Source organism: Odontesthes bonariensis, chromosome 16 (assembly GCF_027942865.1).
Source record: "Odontesthes bonariensis isolate fOdoBon6 chromosome 16, fOdoBon6.hap1, whole genome shotgun sequence".
NCBI classification, from domain to species: Eukaryota; Metazoa; Chordata; class Actinopteri; order Atheriniformes; family Atherinopsidae; genus Odontesthes; species Odontesthes bonariensis.
The window spans coordinates 15,425,706-15,443,813 of record NC_134521.1 but is presented as its reverse complement, the minus strand read 5'-3'; the positions used below and the strand labels follow the sequence as shown (position 1 = coordinate 15,443,813).

General features: G+C 43.8%; 1 protein-coding gene across 5 annotated transcripts in view; it reads left to right on the top strand.

Annotated features, from left to right (window-relative positions):
* Positions 1-2,966: 2,966 nt before the first annotated feature.
* The window catches only part of fam222ba (family with sequence similarity 222 member Ba), a 27,698-nt gene continuing 12,556 nt past the window's right edge, over positions 2,967-18,108 (top strand). Inside the window, exon 1 of one of the 5 annotated variants that reach the window (XM_075486384.1) lies at positions 2,967-3,065. The gene's annotated coding sequence lies outside the window, so the exon portion shown is untranslated. Of the gene's footprint in view, positions 3,077-3,776; positions 4,289-6,025; positions 6,340-18,108 lie in introns of those variants that run through there. The other 4 variants (XM_075486382.1, XM_075486383.1, XM_075486386.1 and 1 more) reach the window with 4 other exon arrangements.

Here is an 18,108-nt window from a genome sequence, read left to right as displayed (position 1 = left end):
GGATGATATTTTCTAGATAACTCTGTGAGGGATGCTGCAACTGTAACAAATCCGATTGCACTGTGCAGACTTTTTCTTTCTGCCTTGTCCCCTGAGTGCACAGAACAGAGCTTATCCCAGAGGGTGCTTGAAGCACAGTTGTGACAGTGTTGTTGAGGATATATTGAGCATCAATGCTTAAAGCAACATGCAAACAAGAGGAAAACGCTGCAGGATGTCACATTCGCTGTAAATCTTCAATACAAATTCAAAATGACAAGCTGACATAATGGCTTTATAACCATGAGGTCTGGGAGGTTAATCATCACACTGAAAGGACACAGTTTGCATATTGATTGATCACTGTAACATGTTGTTCTCATCCTGTATGGCCTAACCAGGCAGAGCAGATGTCTCCCTATAGTCCATCAAATGCACCGGCTGTTTGTTAGTCCTTGAGGACTTGCTGGGGTTGGAACAAACACCCCCACTGGGGAGAATGATGAAGGATATCAGGTAGCTCACAATCTGTCATCATCTAACTCTAAAAGCTCAGCAGCAATGGAGGGGCAACAAAAATGGAGCTTTTAGCAGACACTTACTGCCGAATTCCAATTGAACCAGAAACCAAAAGGATATTTGAGGATCAGTAATGTTTGAACTTTCCCTACATTTGCCTCTCTCCCACTCTCTGCCTCTCTCAAATTCATTCAAGGCCCTTTTCCCCCCTGGGCTTTCCTCACATGGCCACTTCACGTGGGAGTGTATCAGGGTTCTTTCTATAACTGCATTAACTTTGGCCTTCAGAAAGAGCTAAAAAAAAAGGAAAAAAACAGACAAAAAGGCTTTGGCAGCATACCATTTAATCATAAGCTGTAGCCCACTTTCCGATATGAAGTGCACTTGCCAATGAGATCCAGCCTGTTGTGATGGAAAACCTCTCTCTTCTGCTGTAATTCAGCATGCCGTTGATTCCTAAATCAATCTTGTTTTCTGTAATTCAAGCGGAACATATTGCACTGATAGGTCAAAATCTCCCTGAATATGCAGAGTTTTTGCGGTGTCAGACACAGACTTTCCGCCACATCATCTCTTGCTGATTTCCTGGGAACAGACATGCAATAACTGTCAGTTTTTGCATCAATCAGGAGACCTTTCTGCTCATGAGGAATGACAAAGTCTAAACACAAGCTATGGGGCATGTCAACGGGGAGCAGAGGTGGGAAAAAAACAATCTGTCAGTGCGTCAGAGCATCCATCACTCCATCACTGCTGATTGCAGTGAGAGGCGTGATGCTGCACAGCCGGCTGACTTTCTATAAAACAGCCACTCCTGAACTTTATCATGCTGAGAACTCCAACACGGATAGGCTATTTGTACAGGATCCCACTGATTAATGAATATATGGATGCTTTTCCACATGTGAGAAATGAGGGAGCAGTGGGATTTAACTGTTACATTTTATGTGACGCCCTGAAGGTCCCCCAAGGTCCCTCGATTCAGCAATCACTGCTTCATATGTCCTCGCTCAGGCTTCCTTTTAAAAGAGGTGATTTAGCTCCAAAACTACCCATATAGGTCCCACTGATGTCCTGATTGTACAATCTCTGTCTCTGTGGGGGAGATAAAAAAAAGGGTGGGGAACTTTTATTCATTCTAGACTTGCAATCGATGGGACTTGTCTGTGAAGTGGATCAATAATGCCTCCCTTTGAAATCATCAATCACGTCAGTGGTGAATTTAAAAAGCGTAATTAGGAACAGCGTTCTTAAACATCCTGTATTGATGTCGTTTTTGGTATGGAGAAAGACACCATTCTGCATCATTAACTTTGTATTATTGCCTGATAGAGCCTGCTGCTGCCACTTCCCCACCTGCTGAACTCAGAGCGTTGTGTGTGATTGGGCTTTCAGACCAGATTCTTCCCTCTTTCACTTGCTGATGGGGAAGGTGAAGCTTGCAGGCTTAAATTGGCGGAAGTATTGTAATAAGCCCAGTCTGTACTGGAACCCGGGCAATGGACCTATCTTTCACAATGCGCCATATCAGAGATGTTTGTGTGATATTGTCTGGCTCCATATTATTCGATCCCCTTTGTGCAGGCGCGAACATGACATGACATTACACGGTCGTGAGCGCACATTTTCAAGTGTTCCCATAACACGCTCCAATCTTCACTGTTGTCCATCTGTGTCTCTCTGGTAATAAAATGGTATCAATACCGTGGAGAAGGCACGTGGGTGATTGTAATAGAGTAATTTATTTTAGTTGTCACTGCAATATAAGTCTTTGATTAGGGAGCTATACACATAGGGATGCACAAATAGAACCTTTCATCAAATCACAAAGCATGTGACCAACAGAGCTCTCACAAGGCTTTATCTTTATCTTCCCCAACAAGAATCATAATACAATATGAGAGGAACACAGGGATGCAATCTGATAATGTAATAAAGCTCAGAGCAAATCTTAAACCAGTGTAGGAGATGAAGAATTACATGGTGGCCACGAAAACATATGACACGAAAAGGAAATGTGAAAAACAGAAATAATAAAAGTACAAAATATGATACAATGTAAAATACGTCTAAAGTATTATATATATAAAAAGGTATATATTCAGGAATTTTGAATAGTGAATTTTCATGCCAGTGAAAATTAGCCTCTTAGCTAACTTTGGCCAACTGACGTAAAATTACTTGTTTATATGCTAAATAATGTATATATGTTGATTAATGTGTGTTGATTGATGTATATTGTCATTTGTATAATTTTCTTAAAATCAAAAGCTTGTGAACCAAACAACAAAACAAGATTACTAATAATTAAACTTTCCTCGACTTCTAACCATTGTGCACATGTTCGAACGTCCAATTGCGTCGCGTGAGGACTGTGCCTTTAAATCCGCTCGTGCGTCCTGCGCAGCGCACGGCTTGGTCTGGAACGGTACCAGTTAATAGCGCATGCGCCGGAAGTTGCTGCCGCAGACAGGAGCAGCAGCAGTGATTCGGGCAGCGCAGGGCAACGGGAGAAAATCTGTCCGTTATAAACCATGGCGACGTACTAAACGATGCTTTTCGCCGAGGTAAACGGAGAGTAAGTACTTGCATCTTTACGACCTGGCTGCTGCTCCATACTGTGTGACATCCTCTTAAATCGTGGCATAAGATATCAGAAGAGGCTGAGAAGGCAACAATGGGACTGTGTATGTTTCAGACTGTCTGGCTAGCTTAGCAAGCCAGGAGCCCGGGCAGTCAGCTGGCACTCTGACTGATAACCTGCAGGTTTATAGCTCTGTACTGGTCCCCTTTATTGTCTGTTTATATGTGGTAAAACCTCCACATACGGCTTAACGGTCTCACAGGAGTCGCTATTATTTTTACGCATTAAAAACAACCTTAAATTCTTGTTTAATCTGGTGTTTACAGGGCGAACTGGGAGTGTGTTGAAGAGCTTTTTTTAATTATTTTTTTTAGCTAGTTCTGTTTTGCAGTGTGACAACAACTAGTGGGGATTAAGCAGATGTTCATTTGACCGCTAACCAACTGTCATAAATTGGTGAAATTCACCATCACGATGCTGATTGTTTTAGTGCCAACTCTCAAGAGAAATGTTGATCTCCTTGAAAAAGCCAGCTTGAAATTAAGTTCACTTGTGCTATTTTTATGATAGGTGCAACTCTCAAGGTATGTATTAGATTCTTCTTCGTGGTGCTGGTATCCCATATAAATCATTAGGACGTGCATGCATGCACATATAGAGAGTCAGTCGTCTCCCACAGCTTGTCTGCAAATAGCACCTCATATACTGACAGAGGAAAGTGGAGTGTTTGCACCTGCAAAAGCAAGTGTTAAAGGTGATAACAAAAGGTTGACGTCACCGGGCTCATCCTGATCCTGCCGCACAACCCCGACCACTGAGGAGGAGAGCAGGAGTAGTTTCAGAGGCGGAGGAGAGCAGCTGTTTTGCTTTTTCTTTTTTTTTCTTCTTGCTGTCTTACGGTGGTTCGTGTCTGGAAGGGGAAGGTCTATCTCTGATCAAATTTCGGGTATCCTAAGGGCGCACTTAACTAATGGGATCCTATCGATGTTTCTCCCCCTCTAAGACTGATCTTTACACGGCGGAATGTTAATGTTGCCACAGCCTGTCCGTGTTGTCTCTGGCTGCTCTGAGTCTGACTTTATTGATATAATCGGTCTGTAATGTCATGGAGCTTGACGGATTTTTATTGAAAAGCATACCGCAGTAGAGCAACTCCTCAGTGACTGATGGGACTGTGGAAGTTAATCTGTATTTACTCTGCACATGGTAAGATGATTAAAAAAAACAAAAAAAACAGAAACATTGTAGGGAAATGTCGGGAGATAGGAGCTCTTTTGTCACATTTGCATGTTCATTTTGATGTAAAGAAAAAAAAAAATCAGTCGTTATGTAAATAGCTTTTATCTTTTCTTTCCATGACAAAGGTGAGACTGTTTAATTTATGGTAGCGGGGAGGATGTGCTCAGTGATATCCTGTGCTTACTCAAACAAAGGCCTGATATTACTTGCCCCAAAGTGCAGTTTTGCAATGTAGCTTTCTCCCCCTACATTTTCCAAAGAGCAGATAATTAAATTTCAGACCTTGTTGTTGGGGAAACTCGGAGCCCCTAGACCCCCTGCAATTATCGTGCAGAAGGAACCTTCTTTGCATTTGGGTGCTATGTTTCCCAGCACAATGAAGATTAATTAGGTCTTAGCAGCAAATTGCTGTAATGCCTCTTCCCATCTGCAAAATGCAGTTCACCTCTAATGACAGCAGCCTAACTAATGCTGGGAGAAGCTGTGCAAAATGCCTCAGACACTTTGTGGTGCAGAGGTGATCAGTTTGTTTGACGTAGATGTTTGGTTTTAAGTGCCATATTTGTGACTCTATATGTGTGTGTGCTCACGGACTGTGAGTGTGCTTACCTCTATTTAAGACAGAAGATGACATTTGTGTTTGCTCTTAGTTATAAAGCCAGGCAATCAGCCTGAGTGTCAGGAGCACCTGGTACATTTGTTCATGTCATGCTGGTCAGCAATGCAGAAAATTACTGCGTTCCACCAAATTGAAACACCACTTGAATGCATGTGTTAATTAGATCTCTGCGTGGCTTTTCGAAGTGTTTTCTCCTCCTCTGCCTGTGAGTCATGTGCTGACTCTTTGACCTGTCACCGCAAATCCACAGTCTTTGCTGAGGGCAAACTGACAGAAAAGCAAGCTCGCCTTGTTTTTATCTCCCAGCAAGCCACTGACAAATATATTTCAACATATTGATCTAGATTGTGAGTAGAGAGGAAGGTCATTTTCTCAAGAATACTTGCATGGCATAGCTGCTGCTGTAGCTTCGCGGTTCACAGTTGTCCTGTTTATCTTACAGTGAAGCCCGGATGTTTTGTGTTGGAGGAGGTTTTCCACTCGACAGCCAAATGATCTGAATCCCAACATTCGGCTTATTTCAGTAATAAGAGGAAGACATCAAAGCTTGCTTTATTTCTCAGCTACTTCAGAGCAAGACTGTGAATAACAGATCACAAGGTACAAAGAGTGAACCACAGAACTTGAGCAGCTTTTATGTTTCATCTGTTGTTGGGATTCACAGGGAGCTCATTAAAGCCCATTGATTAGTAACAGCCCTGATTCTGTGATTGTTGACTGTGAAATCACTTGGCTAACCAACATATTTTTGAAGTGGTAGTTTCTGTGCTGGAATGATGCTCGTTTTGGGTAATTCAAAGGCAGTGACTTGATGAAGCATTTTAGTGACGATAATTGAATTGGAAATGTGTAACCGCGTGCTCTCCCCAATGCAATGCAATGCATTTGTTTCTTTCATATTCCAGCGGGAGCTTGTGTGTGCTAAATCTCTCCCAGGTGTTGTCAGTGTGTTTCATGTGCATGACAGGTTTCCATTTTCCTCACCTAGTCATTTTGGATGTGCAGCATTTGTTGAATATCATCCATTTGCTAAATGAGGCAGCCCCCGCGCTCTCGGGCAGCAGGGTAGAGATTTTCCAGGTACCAATGATTTGCCAGCCAGCTCCACCTTCTGGTCCTCGAGCCACCAGTGCAGCTGTCAGCCCACTCTCCCCCACTCAGCCACCCACCACTTGGAAAAACTCTCCCCGAGACCTCCTGATGTCTCTTCAGCTGCACGAGAGTGGTTTCAGAGTCGGAGCAGATGTTTGGTGGTGTGGCAAAGTCAGGTCAGGCTCAGAGGAAAACTGCAACCTCGTGACGAAATGACGAACAGCTCCTGGATACCTCGGATAAAAAGCACTGAACAGTAGGACTGAGGCTGTGGGTCAGCTGATGCATGGCATTTACTTTGTTACTTGTGGGTTGTTTTACTTACACTTTGTGTCGTTGTTTGTTGTATTTTAGTGTTTTTTTTTTATTTTTTAATGAAGATTTGCATGCTAGCCGGCAGGCCCAATTAGGGCAAAGAGCTGTGTGCTTGCTTGGTAGTTTGCGTAATAGGCAAACCTGAGGCTTTAAGCCAGACAGTGACGTTACAAGCAGTAGGACCAAAGGGATTTCTTAAATTGTTATGTCTTTAGCTTGAGGGTAATCATGGAAGAATCTAAGCCTCCTGGTGACATTTGCAGCAGTAAGGCCAGCAGGATGAACAAGACTCGGTCTAGGACTGAATCTATGTGATCAGGATTGTCGGAGACACTGCAGATGACAGGGTTGTTTATCCACTCTATCTCACAGGAACAGCAGAAGAGCAGGGCAGATACTGTTATCTGTTTATGGCACGAGATAAGGTCGTCTCAATCGGATCACTGACCCTTCACTGATGTTCTCCACCCACAATACCGAGCACTCTTTAATAAGAGGTTGCCAGGCAAGTCCCGTATCACTATGAAGTAATCCTAATAGATGCCATTAGCCTGTCCACGGTTATTGCTGCAGTTTTCCAATGTCCATGCCAACTGTACATATCAGGACATCATTAGCTACCAACAGAGAAGCTCAGAGTCTGACCCTGTCTGTGGGGTCAGAAAGAATGCCACAACAAACGAGCAGCAAAGCTGCAGGAGATATCAAGTGGAGGCGATGGAGGAAGAGTGAGCCCAAAGTGTCATTGCCAGCGCAGATATTAGATAAGACTAAGCTTCGAGAGGATTAAATAGGGAGGAGATGTAAAATGCCGTCGGCTAATTGGGCTTTATTTTGAATATTTCAGAGGCTTCATTAGAGACTAAATTGGTCAAGTGTTTGAGCCCGGTCTGGAGTGTGAGTTGCTCTGTGGGACACTGTAAGCACAGTGTATTCTGAAATGATGTTGTGGAGGTATTTAAAAGTCCCTGTTTTTATTTTCTGGCCAAATATGTAGCTGTGTGAATTTATTCACAAAATTTTTCTTTGAAATTTTGAACAGGACGCAGAAACCTGGGGGATAGTGTGGTTATTATTCAGTTATCCTCTGTAGTCTGGACAAAGCAGTGAGAGCTTGGAAGTTTGGTCCGGGTGTCAGGATCTATGCTGGAGCGAGATGATGGCTGAGCTCAGAGAGCTGTTGTGTAGAGCAGTCAGTGCCAGGCACTTTGCCATGACCCTCCTCAGTTTATCATGGGTCACACCACTTCTCCAGGCCTCAGTGTGTGTGTGTGTGTGTCTGCGTACTGAGTGCTTGAGAGCAAGCGGTGCTTAGAATGGGGTCCTTTATAACCTTCTAACCCTCTGGTCCTGTTTGCAGCCATTGTTGGCTGCAGTGAATGGTGTCTTCGTGCCTTGAAAAGTAACCAGATGACATTCTTCCTGTTGTTCAAAAGGGCCCGAGGTTCTGTGGTGAAAAGTGGCTGAAAGGATAGGCTAAGACTGTGACCTTCAGAGGCTAATCTCTGGCGTGTCATTCAGTGCCTGTTTGAAGCAAATGCAGACCTCTCTATCTGATAGCAATGTACCAATTCAAACAAGGCAGAAATTCTTCTGAGGTTTTCAACAGTTACACCCAAAAAAACCAACAACCTTCAAGTTATTTTTTTGTTGGGGTTTCTAAGTAACCAGAAGGTGTTTTGTAGCAGCTGAGCTGAATCATCATTCCAGACAGGCAGTGTGTCTGACACCTACATTGTCCAAACAATCTCCCCAGCCTGTGACTGAGCCCTCCGTGCACAGACCTGTGGCATCAGCAGCCCCTCTGTGCTGCATGCTGAAATACCACCGCTGCTGAGATAGCAAAGGGGATGAAATGCACTTAGTGAGACAGTAAACATCGTTGCAGCTTTCAAACTGGCTTACATTGTTTATGTCTCCTCCTCTCTGGTGTATTGGCTGTCTTCAGCCGGTTGCCTTTCCTGGAATGTGCAGAGATGCAGTTGTCGCTCTGCAGGGGGATGTTGGCTGTAATCACAACACATAGTTCAACTGTGTAGTTGGATTCAACTCTGCAACAATCAGACAGGAGTCACATTATTCTCTCACACAGGGATTTTGTGCATTGAGATAATCTGTATTTTATTTTATTGTTGAGATTATTGTTTGAACAACAGATGCATTACTTTTTTAAAATTATTTTTACAGCTTTGCATGCCCCCTTTTTTACATTTAGAGCATTTTAAACATGCCTATTTCTTCTTCTATAAGAAACCACCACAGCATAATTCAGCATTGCTACATCCTTATTCAGATTATAACATTTATGCTTGTAGTTTACATTAAGAGCAAGGCTTTCTCAATAACATATTCTAGGGGATTTTTTTTTTTTCTGCAAAAAATTGGTATCTTTGTGTGGGCCCAGATGATCTCTGAGAGTCAGTCTAAAGACACGTTTTGTGTCCAATGTTAGAGCTGTAATACCACCTGTATGGGGTTAAGATCGGGGTCAGTTCTCATGCCGCAGTCTGTTGTCCAGGGCCCCTTTTTTCAGGAGCTTGTTGTGCTGTGGATTGACGTGGAAAAGAAAAGCTGTCGGGTTTTTAGGGCCTCCTTTGTCAGACATCTTTCAGCAATAAATGATTGGCATATCTCCTGCCATTTCCTCCTTTTGTTTGCGGCCATTGAGTTCGAGAGCAAATAATGACATTGACCATTATGTGTGATGTATTTGCAGCCCACGTTCGTGTGGACCACTTTATAAAAAAGAAAAAAGAAAGGCGAGGTTGTTTACAAAGGAAGCATTGGATTAGAAAAGGAGAATGTCAACTTTTATCATGCTCCTGCACAAGCATTTTACATTTGTCAGAAAGTGTCCCCTGAAGTAGAGTACCGTCTGCACAATGTGATTGAAATGTAGGGGGAGAAGCAAAAGAAGAAGGCTGGGCTACAATATGAAAGACTCACTTGAAAGTACTTGTATGTAAAAAGTCCTGAAGCAGGTCGTGTTGCTGTGTGACAGAAAGGCATTCGTCTTGCTGGGTAACTGACATCTCAGGGTCTCATTGCGGGGGTTTGCCTGCGCTGCGTGTCGGCTTTCTGTAATTAATAGCCAGTAGCCCCCTCACCCCATCAAGGGACCAGGTGCTGCTTAGATCTGCTCTGGCACTGAGATGCAGCAGATCCGCCGGTTGTGAGTTTCACTGTTATTGAGATGAAGTTCACAGATATCAACAAGATCCCTCTTAATGCATACAACTGCGCTGACTGTGTACATGTAAACACACCATCACAGACCCAAAACAAAGAGATGAATTTTAATGATGCACAGCTGATGGATCATTTGTTGGTAAAGGATGTGGTTCATTTAGTCCACTTTGCGTCGAGCCCCATTGTATTCGCGTCTTGTGCTGTTTAGCAGGGCTTGCTGCCCTGACAGATTGCCATCCCGATGGGGAGATTTACCCAGCCAGCTCTGCCAATGGCACTGACACCATCATTAGGCTTTGATCAGCTGCAGTCTGCAAAGGGAAGAAGAGAGAGTAATATTCTTGATCTAATTACTAGGAGACATTTCAGGCAGTGTAATGTGTGATTTAACCTCTTGTCTGAGGCTATAAAAGGAAGCTGGGTTAATCTTCCTGGCAACCTCTTTTCCACACAGGAGACAGTGTCTTTAAATTTCCTTTTCCCATGAACCCAGTAAAAACCGGAATGGCAGTGTGGTGCTAACTCACTGCTGCAGTCTTTCTACTTGAAAGCTCTTTAGGGAAGTGTTCGGTGACCTTTGAATGTTAGCAACAGATGGTTCGCAGGAACTCGTGCGATGTGCATTTTGACAATCGCGAGCAGAACGAAAATGCTGTCCTTTTGACTTTTGCATTCTCCAGCCGAATGGATTGTTTTTGCTGCCCTTTTTGTTTATCTCCATCTTGTTCTGCTTCCCTCTTCTTTCTCTTCCTCGCCATCACCACCCACCCACACACTGCAGCATGATGAGTGCAGGGAACTTGATTGAACAAATAGATTGTAAGTGGAATCGAGGGGTTTGGGTTAATCAGTCAAACATAGTTAAACAATTCTTTAGACATGAAGGGATTAGTCTTGCTTGCGTTGAGCTCATCAGAGCCCATTCTCCTCGATGCTGGCCGGGCTTTTAGGGCCAAGGGCTGCGGCCTCTCTGGCTCCATGGAGAACCGCACACGCACCCCTCAGCATGCTCCATTGCCTATGAATGCCCCACCACTCTCTTTCTCTTTGTTACAGAGTACAATTGGAATGATGGATTAGCAAATTAAATGCAGACCTTTCTATTCCTGGCCATTCCTGCTTAAAATGGTTACCCGGTTCACTGTATGTCCGCTAATTCCTTGAGAAAATGTGTTTTACCCTCAAACAGAAAACGGTTCAGTGACATAAAGGCCTCGGTGTATCTTGTCTTTACAGGATGATTTCCTGATGATTTTTTTGAACTGAGTGCTGATCCCACTGATAGGAAGTAGCCCCGATATGATGATGTGTTGGCAAAGGCAAAGTGCACAGCTGCAGCCAGCCTGATTCTGCTCTAAATGAACGACGTCACTCTCTTATCCACATTCCCGAGAGCGGAGCATCGACCCTGTTGACCAAGAGATATCGTCATGTTCTTCAACAGTTGTGATTGATTAGATGTGTTCAGACACTAAAATAACTTGTACAAGTATCTCCCTCAGACCTATGACATATTCATATTGACATATGGTGTGTTATGAAGCAAAAATATTGATGAGCATGATTGTTTTCATACTTTTAGCCGCAGCTTCTCGGTTGTGAGAGTTTTCTGCCTCATGTGACAGTAAAAAGAATATGCTGACAAAATGCCAGCAGCTTTGGAAACGTTGGATATTAAACCATTTTAGAAAAACGCGGGCATAAATCCTTGATTACGCGGGCTAAAATCCTGGATTTTGCGATTGAATATGCAGGGTTTTTTAATGATTTTATGCCGTGAAATTGCGAGAAGTTGCGGAAACTTGCGAATTATGCAAAGTTGCAAAATATGCTGCTACTGAATGAAAAAGAGTCATTTTAAAGACGACCTATGATAAACAAGCATACTGGAACCAAGTTACTTCACAGAAGGTTTTTTTATTTTAACAACTTGAGCAGTTTCACAATACATACACACGCGCGCGCACACACACACACATACACACACACTTCTCGGTCTCATTCTGTTTCATTTATTCTTTATTTGGCCAATTTCAAGCTTGTACGCTACTCACCTCGTTTCTGGTAGCCCTCGCAATGGTTTTGGAGGTTGATGCCTCAGTGAACGTCAGCTGTCTGGCTTTGGCTTTCCTTTCCGCAGCTGCAGAAAGCATTTTCAAATGTTTCGCGCTGGTAAAGTGGCACGTCACCGACGATTTTCTTTTATGCTCCAACACACAGTTGCACGGGGTGCAGAATAGTTTCCCCCCCGCTTTCGTGCAAGACATCGGGGTACTGGTTTGCCCGGTCTTTGGCAATAATGTGCGTTGGTAGGTGAGATCGATTAGCTTTTTTAATTTTGTCTCTAGTTAATTTTTGACATTTTTTTTCTCTTCCCAACTTCATGCAGAAAGGTGCGGAGATTGTGAAATCAAGCGAATCCTGCATATTTCGCATATTTTGCGCGGAAAATGTGATTATTGCGGTGAATATGCGGCTTTTTTGAAAAATATTGACCCCCGCATAATCAGCGGTATTTTGCTGATTTTGCAATAAAATCAGCGATCGCAAAATCGCGTTTTTCTGGAGGGCCTAGGTTTTATATGAATTATTCTGTTTGTGTGGATTCAGTTATACTATATATTGTTAGATTTGATGGCTTGTTATTGTCGATGCTCAACATCAGTGTTAAAATTGACTGGGTTTTCTTCTTTTCAGTGCAGTGAAGTTTAATTCTGCTTGTTGAAGTTGAGTTCTGAAGAATAGGTTCTACTTTCTGTTTACCACGCAGTCCTTTGCTATTTTTCGTTTCCTCTGCCCCGCAGTCCTTCCTCCGGTGCAATAAAGAGGGGTGTGGGGGGGGGGGGTGCTGTGCTCTGTAGAGACCCCAATTAGCAGGACTAGCGGGCCTGCTGAAGGTCACTCTTGGAGCTTTGGTGTGAGAAAAGAGGAGGCTGGGCCAGTCAGGAGCAGCTCTGATGACAGCGGTGAGGCTGCTGGAGTTCTCGCACAATAGCAGCACTTCTTAACCTCAACAGCAGCCTGAATTGTCGCAGCTTTTTCGCATTGCACAGTGCTGGCAAAAAGTGGCTGGAGGATTTTGTTAAGGTCAAGTGTTCTCAGCGGATTGTCATAGTATACTGTGACCATATCTTAGAGATCCATTTGTCATTAGCTCCAAAGTCCCCTACTTCATCAGCCCGTCTCTGGTGTCGGCTATCTCAGCCTGATTGATGGCTCTGTCCTTATTGCAGGGAACTGTGGTCGATGGCAAAAAATTTGCTGCTGGGTGCATTAATGCCGTGTTCAGTGGCATAGACCTTTGAGCAAGCCTCATCAGTCTTGAATCATTGGACGGCCACAGGAGATCTGTATAAGCGGACATGATGCAAGAGAGAAAAGGAGGGAGATCGACGGGAAAAAGAGTTTTTATCAGCGGGGTTAACTCTATTACTGCTCTGACTTCGTTTCAGCGGTGCAGGCTAGAAGAAGATACGGAAGATTTCAAGTTTCAAGTCCGAGATTTCCAAAGTACTGTAGCCACACACAGGATGAATGTTTAGTGTTTAAATACAAAGATCTTCTGCAGCCAGAGCGTGATCAGTTCTGTCACTATCGCTTAACAGAAAATGACAACTCCGAACAGGCACTACATACTTGACAACTTTCGATACATGGCTGCAAAATAAGCACTTTTTCCTTTTTGGTCTGTTCTGAAAAGCTTGCGCTGCAGGCTGTGAGGGCAAATTCTGAACTAAATCTGCTAAATCAGTCATTTGAACATCATAAAAGAGTCCTGTGCTCGCTTGGAGAAATTTTGGTTTCCTTGTTGCTTTGAACTGTAGTGACTGTTTTGGTATATCTACCGCTGCAAGTGTAGGAGGTAAAAACTCTGGTGCTATGACAACTCGAGCATACGCCAACATGGTGTGTAGGCTCACATTTCGACAGACGGACGGCCCTTTGAACCTGGAGGGGCCAGATGTTCCCATGCAGACACAGAGGTGAGATGTTTGCCATCCCGAGCCTGTGTTTGTCTGGCTCTCCAGAGTCACCGCCTTGCTGCCTGGTACCTCCAAGCAGTTGTCTGCTGGGGAAAGCTGGGGGTGGAGAGGCGCTCACATTCACACAGGAGACGAAATAGAGGCCGCAAATGTCTAGCCAGAGGCAAAAGGAGGACATTGATGTCCAGTGGAGAGATCTTCTTTTGGCTGATCTCCAGATATGTAGGGGTTTCGTTGGGGCCAGACTACCTTGGAGTCGGCTAACCTTACCATCGTTTTATGGACATGGATTAGATTTTACTGGACACATACGCAGCATGTTATTATGTTAACATGTAACAATACTAACATGTTGTTTTTGGCTGGTATGTAACTTGCAGACGCTGCTGAGTACACATCACCACCAGACCTGTATCTCAATAATCCACTCCGGGTAACTCGGATAGCATAAAAAGGTAAAAGCCAGTGGTTTGGCGAAGCTTTATTAAACATACCAGAGTTAAAGATGAAGCCCCGGGTTGCTGAAATTCTTTGAGACGTCGGTGTCCATGAATGATTGAATGGCCCTGAGTTATTACAGCATCTAAATTCTTAAAATGACTGAAACTCTTACACTGCTGGCATTTTTATGGCACTAGTGACGAAACCACAGCATGTGAGCAACGTGCCACATAAATAAGAAGACTTCTGGAGAACAAAGTTATTTAGTGTCGAATATTTAAAGGCGGAATTGTTTGAGTGACTTTTTCCACTGTGGCATAAGTCTAGTTAGTTGAAATTTTTTTTTTTATATGTGTGTGTATATGACTATATATGCAGCTGATATGGGAGAGAAGCCAGTTAGTATAATGGCACAGAGGATAAATCTCTCACAACAGGCCTGTGGAAGCTGTTTTTGTGTGTTAAGCCCTTTTAGGATGATTTGTGAGAGTCAGCGCTTGCACAGTTCTGCCCAGAAGAGCTGCTCTGCTCCCCCCACCTCATCTAAATCAGTCCAGTGCTAGCAAACAGGCCAGGGCTGGTTAAGGCTGGGTCAATAAAATGGGTCTGAGCGGTACAAACTCAGAGCCTTGGCTTTATTTTTTTCTCTCTGTTAAACACAGTGTGCGTGTCAATAAGAATGCACAGGAAATATCAAAGGAGGTCATTATTCCTGCAGGGGAAAATCACCAGTGTATATTAATTTGCACTTGTGTGTGTTTTTTCCCCCTCATGCATGTGTAGAAAGACGGGCGAACAGCTGCATTGATTTGATTTTGTTTGCTGAGCTCTCTGAGCAGAAATGTAAGCCGTGGGAACACCTGGAAAATTGGAGAGGAGGTGGCGGTATCAGCTCTGCTCCTGGCTCTGAACCAGGCATAAATGCATGCAAAAACACACACACCCAGACATCTCACATGTGTGAGGGCAGCCTGGGATCCCAATCAGCAGCACTTAACAAAGCTTCCCTCTTTCTCCCTTTAATCGCAGGCTCAATTTGTCACTGGGGTGTCGAATTTCTGATAAGCGCTTTGACTGAGAGAGCCGAGATGGGTGTGGGGGCAAACACAAAATGGATGCACCTGCTGACAAATGAAATCAAACCACTCCATCTTCATTTCCCCTTTTTCACAAGCTGGAACAATGCTACCTCACTTTGGCTCCCAGCACATTGAGTTTTTCCCCCACTAAGCAAGGAGGAGGCCCGGCTGACTTACAGTAAAATAATGAGATGGAGCTCAGAAGTCTTCTCTCCAGCCTCTGATAGACAGAAGGATTGTATACAGCAGAGGAGAAGTGGTTCGGAGTTCATTTTACATGTGAGAATCTCTCAGCAATTCGGGCATCTACTCGTTTAAGACTGCAATTTACTGAGCCTTCAAATAAAAGCAAGCAACTTTAAACACCAGCTGGGGTCCAGTCAGGTGATTTCTACCACTTTGCATACTATAACACACACAGTTGGTGGATGTGTGGTAATGCAGTGTCTGTGTCCGCCCATGACATTCCTGTCCTGTACCAAACCCAGCTCTGCGGCATTCGATGCAGCTACACGTGATTCAGCACGTTGTTGTCTGGTGTGTTGTGAAGATATGTGTGGATATTACAGATGTGGTGGCACCACCAAGGAGCGGTGCTTGTCTCGTTACTGTGACCACTGCGTCTGGTAGTGGGATCACCTTGTGGCTGGATTGCCATGAAATCTGGCACAAACAGATGTGTTCCCCTTCGATCACTGTACTTTTATTTAATACTTCCAATCGACTGGGAACAGGATACCCACAAAACAAATTACACTCCCATCTGCCTCGGCTTCACTTTACTTTGGACTTGGTAAGGGTAACTTGTTACATGGATAAACTGGCCAAAGATGACTGTTTTTTGGACCATACAACATTTGTGTGTCTTAAGACTCTCAATGTTGCTCGTGTAACATTTAGGAACTGACCGTCTCTGATCTTTTTTTCTTTTGTAAAGCCACCATGGACATAGGGCAGAGAAAATCTTTATTTTCCTCGGTCAGTAAACGCACCACCATTCTCCTCGTGATAGCCCCAGACACTTGCTGAATGAAGGTATGGCATTCCTCTGTTTTATTGTTTTTCTTGCACTCAAATACAGAACTTTATTCTAAGTTCAAAGTTTGATTTAAAAAAAAAAAAAAAAAACATGTTTTTGATGCACTATAAACCAACTATACTGAGGTTTATAAAGGAGGGCAATATATAGTTCCAAATACCTATATCGAGGACCTTAGAGGACTTTCCAGAGACAGACAGTGAAGACCCTTGTCTGGTACCCTTTTTGGAGATAAAGTAAAAATGTCTCTGGTCAGTATCTGTAATGTAAAATTAAAGCAAAAAATGACAAAACTTTGTTTACTATTCAGAAGGATTTAAACTCAAACCCCTAAAAAAAAAAATTAGAGTTGGTGCCTCTGCTTCTATCATCGGCGCTGAATAAGGACTGACCCAATATTGAACCTCATCACCAATGATTTTAGAACAGCTTCTCATTACTTTAAATCATTTTATGTTCTCATCAGAACCCGTGAGTTGTATTGAGCGCATAAGTAAATCAAATCCAACCTCCTGAGCTGCTTCATAAGATCTTTTGCTACATGGCAGGTTTTTTTTTCTCCCTTCCCCATGTGGTTTAGGTCTGTCATGTCTGAGAGTAGGCTGGCTTCTTCCTCACTGAGGCATGCCCAGCTTCTGTCTGTTCTCTCGATGGATTTGCTTCACATAAATAAATAAATAGACTGGCACCCCTCACTTTGGATCGCCGCTGTTTTTGGCAGGCCATCCACTATGCATTTTCTATCAGGTGTAAACATGTCTGTCAAGCGGCGCAGTCCGGGGCCCCAGCATCTTGGCATTCATGACACCACCCTTGCGGCACTGCCAGCTTTTTCTGGCTGCCCAAGACCTTGGCTGGCCTTGACATGACTGAGCACACTTAGCCCTACCTTCCACATTTGCAGGCTTCTTTGGGAAGCAGAGCCAGCTTAAGTGGCTATTAGTGAAACTGCCCCCAAGTTGAAGAACCTTTGCTGGCTGTCCTCGCAGCGCTGACATGGTAGACTGGTAATGACCGTAGCATAAAGATAGCCAAGCCAGAAAACTCGCTGCTTAATATTTTTTCAGCCTCTCATCTTGCTACCGTTCCTGTCATCTTCTCAACTGTGAAAAGTCACGGTCATCATCCAGGAAGCTGCAAGCCACTGATGCAAAGACAAAGAGAGGGGGAATGAAGTCGGTTTGATAAGAAATCTCGTACTTTTCAAGTGTTTCTTCTGAGTTTCATGGCCTTGCGTTCTGACTGTGAAACCAACTTTCCGTGTCTGACACGTATGCAAAAATGTAGCCGATCCACTTGTGGGCTAACGCAGTATTCGAGGGGCATGCTGTCTCTCTCCGCTCCATATCCACTACCTCACCTCAGGGATCTGTCACTTTTTCATCAGTCAGTTGCGAAGCGTTCACACTGCCTCCCAGCTCCGTTACAGACCCCTCCTTCCCACTAAAGAAGAGCAGTTTCAAGTAGCTGTCTTCTTCTCTCCCACACTACCGCAGCAGTTTCCTTGCTTGACAGTTTTATCCCTGACACACTGTTTCTTGCAACTTGGAAATCACTATTTTACAGAGTCTCGATTTAGGCGCTAGTTGGGTTTGGCTTGGTTCTCTTTTACGTATTTATCTCACCATGCTCCTCATCATGTCCATCTTTCCTTCTTAACCTTTCTCTTCTGGTTTTAGATAACACCCCGTTTACGAAGGGTCTCGGGCCGTCCCAGACACCTCCGGGTGTGCTGGAGTCATCAAGATTCATTGTGTGTGAACCAGCCTAACGTGCCTACAGCCTTCTTCACGAGATATAAATGCTTTTCTAACTCTGTTTGTTTAGCCTAATGGGCTAATGAAGGCCATAGCAAGCTGTTATTTCTTTCTAACATGCTCAAGAGCCAAGCCCCCCCCCCCCTTTTTTTTTTTGAATGGTCTAACTTGGTATTCAAGGGTAAAAAGCTGTTCTCATCTTCCTGCTCCCTTTCTTTCTTTACCTCCTATTCAGAGACTTGGCTTGCAAAGGAAAGTAATTTCACTCTCTGT